The sequence below is a fragment of the Haematobia irritans genome, chromosome 3, assembly GCF_050003625.1.
Source record: "Haematobia irritans isolate KBUSLIRL chromosome 3, ASM5000362v1, whole genome shotgun sequence".
NCBI lineage: Eukaryota > Metazoa > Arthropoda > Insecta > Diptera > Muscidae > Haematobia > Haematobia irritans.
The window spans coordinates 220,736,922-220,746,929 of record NC_134399.1 but is presented as its reverse complement, the minus strand read 5'-3'; the positions used below and the strand labels follow the sequence as shown (position 1 = coordinate 220,746,929).

The 10,008-nt window shown below is 33.8% G+C and overlaps 1 protein-coding gene across 2 annotated transcripts in view; it reads left to right on the top strand.

Annotated features, from left to right (window-relative positions):
- Positions 1–8,494: 8,494 nt before the first annotated feature.
- LOC142232305 (uncharacterized) overlaps positions 8,495–10,008 on the top strand; it is a 32,298-nt gene continuing 30,784 nt past the window's right edge. Inside the window, exon 1 of one of the 2 annotated variants that reach the window (XM_075303057.1) lies at positions 8,495–8,604. The gene's annotated coding sequence lies outside the window, so the exon portion shown is untranslated. The remainder of the gene's footprint in view (positions 8,605–10,008) is intronic. The other variant, XM_075303056.1, reaches the window with a different exon arrangement.

The window sequence follows — 10,008 nt, the reverse complement described above, 5'->3', positions numbered from 1 at the left end:
AGTGGTTAGCATGTCTGCCTTGCATACAAAGGATCGTGGGTTCAATCCCTGCTCCGACCGAACATTTTTTTTTTTTTTTTAATTTACACATTTATATTTATACTATATTAAATTTTTTTAAATGAAACTTCGAAATGTGTGTTATTAAAGATTTATAGTCAGTAACAGTGCTTGATATAAACGAAATTGACTGATTTTTGGGTAAAATATTATTTTTTATTGCAAAAATAACAATTTTTTAATAAAAAACTGTTTTTGTACAAAACTTTAAAATTTGGAAGGTATTCAAAAACTAACAAAAGAAGAACGTGGAGTCGAGTATAAACATACATACATAATTTTATAATATAAACATAAATTTATTTAGGAGTGAACAGTTTTTTACTAGCATTTAACACCATCGCTCTAAAATTCCTTTTATTTTTCTTTAATAATTCATTTTAATAAAAATAAACTTTTTAAATTGTTTTTTTTTTTTTATTTTTGATGGTGTCCGTCAACTCCTCGTGGACTACTTTTTAATAAAGAGGAACTAAAGTTTGTTTTTTTACATTTTACTGTGTAATTTTTCACTATTTCCTCCTTATTTCATTTTACTGTCCCAACTCTAAAAAGAGTATAGTGCCCTTTCGTTATTCTTATGAAGACCCCTGATTTATTTTAACGAAAAATTGTGCCCATAATGTCAAAATGATAAACAAAACACATATTCACACATGCATAAAATGCTGCTCTCAAGGCGAAAACATATGCAGTTTGTTTTTCAAATGTCTATTCTCTTGGTTCCGAATGTCTATTCTCTTTATTCAAATTAAATAATATTTAGACTTAAGCATATCAAATTTTAGCCTTATCATAAAACAGTTTTCCGAAACAACATACAAGCGGTTTCACAGAAATTGTTCTTTTTTCATTCTCTCGCTTTGTTATGTTGATATCTTTCGTCAACCCTCCCGGTTTCCATCTCTATTTCTTTCTCTATACTCTCTTTTTGTCGCTCTCTGAATAAAATATCACAACATATATATGTTTACTCGAAATTTGTTAATTTATATATGTTTACATTCACACATATTATTTTTATGAAACATTCATGCCCCAAACATAATATATTCTAACATATTAACATAGATGTCCCAAACATTTAGTGTTATTTTAGGAACATAACATGTTCGCACTGAAATATATTGTGGTTTAAAATCGCGCCCGAAACACATTTTGTTTATATCGGAACATATGAAAAACATATTTTTCTAACAGTGTACATAAACATAAAAATTTAAATAAAGTAAAATTGGTGTTGGTGCGTTGGTGGATTTTTTTGTGAGTGTAGATTATGAAACCGTTTGGGATTTTTTATGCAATATTTTGTTTCAACTTCCCACAATTAATGTTTACTCAGCAAATCTATATTGTGATGTTTTTTTGTTTTGAATATCTCCTGGTGGGAAAATCCTACATTCTTCTATGCATGAATTATGGTAATACGATAGTTATTGCTTTTTAAGTTGCGTTCGCGTAAGCCAAAGTCCACTAATAACACTAGTTTACACTGAAAATGTACATTTTATGAGAGTTGACTTTTCTCATGTATTTTTATTTCCGGAATTCGAAAAAAAATTTAAAATTTTTTATGGAACAGTTTTTGAGATATCCCGTTATTTTTAGTTTATCGCTCTTTTTTATACACTCCACCATAGGATGGGGGTATATTAACTTTGTCATTCCGTTTGTAACACATCGAAATATTGCTCTAAGACCCCATAAAGTATATATTCTGGGTCGTGGTGAAATTCTGAGTCGATCTGAGCATGTCCGTTCGTCCGTCCGTCTGTTGAAATCACGCTAACTTCCGAACGAAACAAGCTATCGACTTGAAACTTGGCACAAGTAGTTGTTACTGATGTAGGTCGGATGGTATTGCAAATGGGCCATATCGGTCCACTTTTACTTATAGCCCCCCTATAAACGGACCCCCAAATTTGGCTTGCGATTGCTCTAAGAGAAGTAAATTTCATCCGATCCGGCTGAAATTTGGTACACGGTGTTAGTATATGGTCTCTAACAACCATGCAAAACTTGGTCCATATCGGTCCACTTTTACGTATAACCCCCATATAAACGGACCCCCAAATTCGGCCTGCGATTGCTCTAAGAGAAGCAAATTTCATCCGATCCGGCTGAAATTTGGTACATGGTGTTAGTATATGGTCTCTAACAACCGTGCATAAATTGGTCCATATCGGTCCACTTTTACGTATAGCACCCATATAAACGGACCCCCAAATTTGGCTTGCGATTGCTCTAAGAGAAGCAAATTTCATCCGATCCGGCTAAAATTTGGTACATTTTTTTAGTATATGGAATCTAACAACCATGTAAAAAGTGGTCTATATCGGTCCATAATTACATATAGCCCCCATATAAACCAATCCCCTGATTTGGCTTGCGGAGCCTCTAAGAGAACCAAATTTCATCCGATCTGGCTGAAATTTGGTACATGGTGTTAGTATATGGTCTCTAACAAGCATGCAAAAATTGGTCAACATTGGTCCATAATTGTATATAGCCCCCATATAAACCGATCCCCCGATTTGGCTTGCGGAGCCTCTAAGAGAAGCAAATTTCATCCGATCCGGCTGAAATTTGGTACTGGTGTTGGTATATGTTCTCTAATGGCAATGCAAAAATTGGTCTACATCGGCACATAATTATATATAGCCCCCATATAAGCCGATCCCCAGAATTGACCTCCGGAGCCTCTTAGAGGAGCAAAATTCATCCGATCCGGTTGAAATTTGGTACGTGGTGTTAGTATATGGTCTCTAACAAACACGAAAGAATTGATTTATAAATTTAAAATTTTATTTTGTCAAAATTTTATTTCGTTGTTGTTTTTTTATTTCAGCTTAAAACCATACATTGACTAAACTACAAGAGTAGCTTAACCAACAGAGGAAAAGAATGTTTGTCAAATTTATTTGGGCAAAGCCCTATAGACTGCAAGATGGTTGGATGGACGCACGTTTCGGAATTACCACATTCCTCATCAGCATCCTCTACTTGCAGCAAAACTATCAACCAATTATCAGAATAAATTCAGGCAGTTTATTAAACCCAACAAAAACCACACTTGAACCCTCCGAAAAAAGGTTTTACATTGATAGCCGGCTTATGCCGAAAAATTTTATTTCTATAGAAACTTTAAACTTAATTATATACGTATTTAATCGGCCTTTTTTACTTTAATAAAGGGTGATTCTTTTGAGGTTAGGATTTTCATGCATTAGTATTTGACAGATCACGTGGGATTTCAGACATGGTGTCAAAGAGAAAGATGCTCAGTATGCTTTGACATTTCATCATGAATAGACTTACTAACGTGCAACGCTTGCAAATCATTGAATTTTATTACCAAAATCAGTGTTCGGTTCGAAATGTGTTTCGCGCTTTTTTATCGACAAATTTTGTTCAGCGATGAGGCTCATTTCTGGTTGAATGGCTACGTAAATAAGCAAAATTGCCGCATTTGGAGTGAAGAGCAACCAGAAGCCGTTCAAGAACTGCCCATGCATCCCGAAAAATGCACTGTTTGGTGTGGTTTGTACGCTGGTGGAATCATTGGACCGTATTTTTTCAAAGATGCTGTTGGACGCAACGTTACGGTGAATGGCGATCGCTATCGTTCGATGCTAACAAACTTTTTGTTGCCAAAAATGGAAGAACTGAACTTGGTTGACATGTGGTTTCAACAAGATGGCGCTACATGCCACACAGCTCGCGATTCTATGGCCATTTTGAGTATGTTGGCCACCAAGATCATGCGATTTGACGCCTTTAGACTATTTTTTGTGGGGCTACGTCAAGTCTAAAGTCTACAGAAATAAGCCAGCAACTATTCCAGCTTTGGAAGACAACATTTCCGAAGAAATTCGGGCGATTCCGGCCGAAATGCTCGAAAAAGTTGCCCAAAATTGGACTTTCCGAATGGACCACCTAAGACGCAGCCGCGGTCAACATTTAAATGAAATTATCTTCAAAAAGTAAATGTCATGGACCAATCTAACGTTTCAAATAAAGAACCGATGAGATTTTGCAAATTTTATGCGTTTTTTTTTTTTAAAAAGTTATCAAGCTCTTAACAAATCACCCTTTATATACCACGTATGGGCTATGTGGTGTATATTACCAAAGATTATAGATTTGAGGAAGATGGGAGATTGGCTTGCGTCATACAAAATGTTGCATTTACCAGATTAGTTCAATACATGTTTGTAATATTTTAGTTGTTTAGGTTTTTATTGTTTAAATGAAAATTTTAATTTTCTTAATGAAACAATGTTAAATTTTAGGCAACAACAAAAAAAATTACATTTTCCCCTTTATGGAAATTTATTTCGTGCCTTAATTTCTTTTTATTTGCATTTTAATGCTATGTCAATACTTGTCGTATACGCGTTTGGTTCGAGTATTAAACTAATGTGGTAAATGTTTTGATGTGCTCAGTAGCCAATCTCCTATATTCCTCTTCTATAATCTTTGTATATTACGGTGTTAGGAAGTTTTAAGATACCTTGCCATCGGCTTCAGTAGAAGTTTCTACGCAATCCATGGTGGAGGGTACATAAGCTTCGGCCGGGCCGAACTTACGGCCGTATATACTTGTTCACTAAATAAATTATATCTCGAATTAGTATTGTCCGATTATATCGTTGTTGATACTACAGTATACATATCAGCAAATGTACATGAAAAAAAATTTATTTTGTAAACTAGTGTAATCTAACCAACTCACAGAAAACTCATCAAATTTGCAATGGACATTAATTCGCTCACAAACAAATATGATTCGAAATATAATGAAAAAAAATCGTTGTATGCATAACTATTACTTGTATGGCACATTTATTTTATACTAGCGTAACCCGGCCCGCTTCGCTGCGCCTTCCGAAGCGTATTTGGAGGAACATTTTGCGTTAACTTAGTCAACTATATCCTTCGTGCTGAAAACAAATTTGAAAAGATTTGAATTCTTTTAAACAAATCGGACTACTTGATTTTTCGTTTATAGGTACAAATACGGCGGGAGAGGGTGTACCTTCTTCTATATTTCTCGTGAATTTTAAGTGTGGTTTGTCAAGTAAAGGTATCCTTCTCCTCAACATATCTGAAAATTAAGCATTATATTATAATAACATACAAAGAATTACTGTTTCCTATCCAATAAATCGGAAAAGACAAAAGTAGTAAAAAATTTTACCACATTAACATTTGCTAAAATGTTGGAAAATAATGCACCCTCTACGTTGGCTGCCAATTTCATGTAAATTTAAGTTCTTTACTAAAAAGAAGTCTGGCAGAAGCCTGTGCAAAAATCATAAAATTATGTACCGAGTTCCCATTTACGGACAACCCTCTACTTTCAACTTAAGAAAAAAAAAACGGACAAAAGGGAACCCTCTCTTTACTAATAAGAAGTCTGGAGGAAAGAAGCCTGTGCAAAAATCATAAAATTATATACCGAGTTCCCATTTACGGACAACCCTCCACTTTCAATTTAAGAGAAAAAACCGACAAAAGGGAACTCTCTCCCCACCTTCGCTCCACTCTGACCTGATATCGGACTATCACGTACCCTATATTAATTTCGCAACTACTCAATGGTCCTTATAAATTCTATCGAAGTAAATCGACAAAGTTTATTTCAATTTTCCCCTTCCCCAACCAGATATCGAAAAATCATATATTAATTTAAAAATCATGTATAAATTTCATCACCTCCTCCCACGTTCCCTGTAAATTTCAAGTAGATCGGAGATGTTTAATTTTTGCTCTATTGTTTTAAAGGGACGTCACTTTCCCCGATACAATATCGACAAATACCGTAGTGAATAGCACCCCTAACCTTCCCTGAAAATTCTTGAAACTTTCCTTCAAGTGTGGGGCAATGAAGGTTGCCTCTTCATTTATAACCTTTTCCCCCGCTTCCTTTGTAAATTTCAAGAAAACTTAAATTTTTTATATTTCATGTTAGCCTGATACCGAAACAGGCAATTGACGTCCAAATGCATTATATCTAATTATACAATTATTTTTCGAGCTTTATGGACAGATATAGATTAAGGATCATGGTTAATAGAGCCATTTTTTTGCAGTTTTAGAGGAGGACCTCCTCCCCGACCAAATGTCGAAAAGCGTATCTTTTGTAAACGTCCCAGAAAATGTCAAGCAAATTATAAGCCTAAAGGGGCGGCCTCTCTTCCGTCCAAAAATCACAAAATCAGGTATCAACTATTACGGTTGACAGAGGTTACGATCTCTCCCCAGTCCTCTGTAAATTTCAAGTAACTCGGTAAAGTTTAATTGTTTCTCTGTATGTACTTAAGAGAAGCGGATGTCTCCCTATGCCCTTTTATTTTTATTAAAAAATCAGGAACCTGATATAAATTTCATAACCTCACCCATTTTTCCGTAAAATTTCAGTCGGGGGAGTTTAGTTTTGTTTTCACTGTACTTTAAAAAAAAAAGTCGTGCAAAGGGGTGGCCCCCCTCCACGACCAAATATCGAAAAATAATGTAGCGGATTTTTGTCTAGATGCCAACCCCAACATTCAATGAAAATTTCATGCAAATCGCATAATTTTGTTCCAAGTTTCAAAAAGTAAGGCAAGGGGGAGGTCCCCCTCCCCGTCCGCATATGAAATCATCAGGTACCCCATATTAATTCCATAACCTCACCACATGTTCTCTTTAAATCTCAGATAATTTAGAGAATTTTAGTTTTTTCACTGTACTTTAAAAAAAAGTCGAACAAAGGGGAGGTCCCCCTCCGCCACCAAATATCGAAATATAAAGTAGCGGATCTTTGTCTAGTTGCCAACCCCAACCTTCAATGAAAATTTCAAGCAAATCGGTCAACTTTGGTCCAATTTTCAAAAAGTCCGACAAAGGGGAGGTCCCCCTCCGCGACCAGGTGTCAAAAAATGAGGTACCCTATTTTCACCACATGAACGTCCCCTATGATCTCTGAAAGTTTCAAGTAAATCGGTTCGGCCGTTTCGGAGCCAACTCGGTTCATACAAACAAACAAACAAACAAATAAACAAACATAGATTGAATTTTATATATATAGAAGATAATGGCATTGTACGACGGTGTTTTTTTATAACAAACTCTTTGTTTCAATGTCCCTACATTCGTTGGTTTGAGACAAAAATAATAAAAATTATGTAGGGCGTTCGATACATATCTGTCGTTTACTAAGAATAAGAAGAAATTAATGTCAGGAAATGGAAAATCAAGCAAATACACCTCATTATTAATTACTTAAAATTTAACATCATTATTGTTGTTAGGTGTTGCCATCTACAGGTGAATAGTTATTACCAACAGCGACATCTATTATCCGTTATCTTCAACCTAGGTACTGTATAAAGCATGAATAAAAAATGTGATGCTTAATTTTATGTTCATTTATGTTTTTACTTATTAATGTTAACCAATTTTCATAAATACGACGTTATTATACGACATAAAATTTATTCTGTTTATTATTGATAGAGGCAGCGTGTCTGGAAAAATATACCAAATTGGAACAAAAATACCATACTATCATTCAAGCACTTCATTTTCGTTTTTATTTAAATAATTTATAATAAGCTAGTCGCGCTTTGTGATTCACAAAATATCAAAATGGCTCTCGAAACTATAATGATGGCAAAATACTTTCAGTTGGCGTTTGTTGTAGGGCCAGAGTATAAAAGGATTCACATTAGTCGAATTTGAAAATAACAAAAAGTCGACTTCGATTTTTATGATCAATAGTCGAAATGTCGATTTTTGATATTCATATTCTTACTTGTACCCAATGCAAAGTAGCATTATTTTTAATTTATACCCGAACATTTCTGGCGTATTTTCCTATGGAATTAAAATGTAAACAGCCTATAACAACGTTTCGGAAAATATTCATTAGCAAAAGTATCTACGTAGCGGTTTGTGCATACAAATATATTTATTCACTTATAATATAGTAGTTTGGTGGAAAACCCAAACCTAGTACTCACCTTAAGGTATAATAATATCGTATCCGTCAAACTATATGCTTTTCTTACTTGTCACGCAAACATTATTTACAGAAATTATAAATATAAATAAATATTATTTTATTTCTAGACAATTTCGTGATCCAATTATATCAAAATTTTTGTACGATAAATCGTGAGTGTTGAGCCTTTTGCACATTTCAGCAGTCACTGTACAGTACCAGTGATGATACACAAATGTTTTGTCCAACAAATACATTTTCAGCTGTAATAACGACAACAAACACATAAACATTAATTAGGAAAGATGATATACAATTTGCACATTAATTAATAAAATATTAAAATGTAATCATTATTAAATTAATATAAATTCTACATTTAAATAAAAATAGTATTGGTACTTATCTTGTGGCCATTGTAACAAAAGTACAAAATGCCATCACTGACATTAAACATTAAAAATGTCAAAAAAGACTACGTGAGAAAGTCTACAGTTGTTTTTCTGCTTTTGAGTGATTTGGTTGCATATAAAGTGATCGGTGAAAATAAATGATAGGTAGAGTTCTAGTGTGTTCTCATTTTATGTTTCTTTTCTCGTTTTCGTGGTTGCATATATTACATTTTCTTTTGTCCCCGTTTTTTTGATGTGTGTGTATACTGTTATGTGTTGTGTTTTTTGTGTACAGATATATTCTGTGTAAAGAATACCTGTATACTATGTATATATTTATATTATTGGAGTGTGCTTTGAAAATAAAATCCCACCGACAAACTAACAAAACCATAATTTATTATTTTTATGTAATTTCACAATTCATTTCCACTGCGCATTTATGCATAAAGTAATATGATAATAATCACATATGTATGTGCAAATGTGTATTTTATATACACAGAAACAAAGTGTAGATAAGAAGTTGTGTTGGCACATGTATTAAAACCTCAAGAGTCACATTGGAAAAGGGGTTTGGTTGTGGTTAGTTGGGAAGGTGTAATAAAAGTATGAAATGATTATTTGAGAAAAGCAAATAAATATAATTCCCAATATATTAAAAAACATTTGTTGGTAAATTCCCGTAGGTCCTAGAATAAAACCGATTTGTAAAACCAAAAATCTGGGGGTATGCCTACGATATAATGATATCGTAGGGAAGAATCTGCAAAATTCTATTATTTTTTTCGTGTTTTCGTGCTGCTAAAAACACAATTCTAATCATATGAAAGATGAGGGAAATGGTGATCAGCGTGAAAGATATTTTATAAAAAAAGACAAAAAAAAAGTTTTTTTTTTTGTTAAAATGGACTATGAGAAATTGATATTATTCGTGCAGTCGCGTGAGTGCGCGAGTGCAGTGCATAATATGGTACGTTTTTTAATTAAGGCCGTATGTACCTCTAGCGACAAATTTCGTTCCGATAAGACATGCATTGCTATTTATACTAACGAAATTTTTGGTAACGTTGAATTTCGTAAGCTGGTACGCACTTCTAATGAAAGTTTTTGTTCATAATAGGGTTGCCAAAAGCATATTTTGGAGAGATGTTGACGACTCATGGCAGCAAACATTTAATTTATTACAATCATTTTGTGTGTAAAAGTTTTAGGAGGTCTGTAAATAATCAACAATTTATTTGAGGAATATTTGGAACAAATATTAACAATCTTTAAAAGCGATTAGCTGGTTTAAAATTTGTGTGCAATATGCTACTCTATACGAGGGCAGTTCGAAAACATCGTAGCCTAGCACACCTTGCGCGGTATAAGCAGAAAAAAGTTAAGTGTTTTGGAAACTTCCATGTCTGTTATGAACACATGTTAAATTTTGTTTCGATCTGGCAACTCCTTCATATAAAAACAGATGTTCAAAAAAGACGCATCCGCAATTTTTTAAAGTTTATCGGGACAAGAAATTCATAATGATATGGTGAATGTTAGGTAAAAACAAGTAAGGAAAGTCTA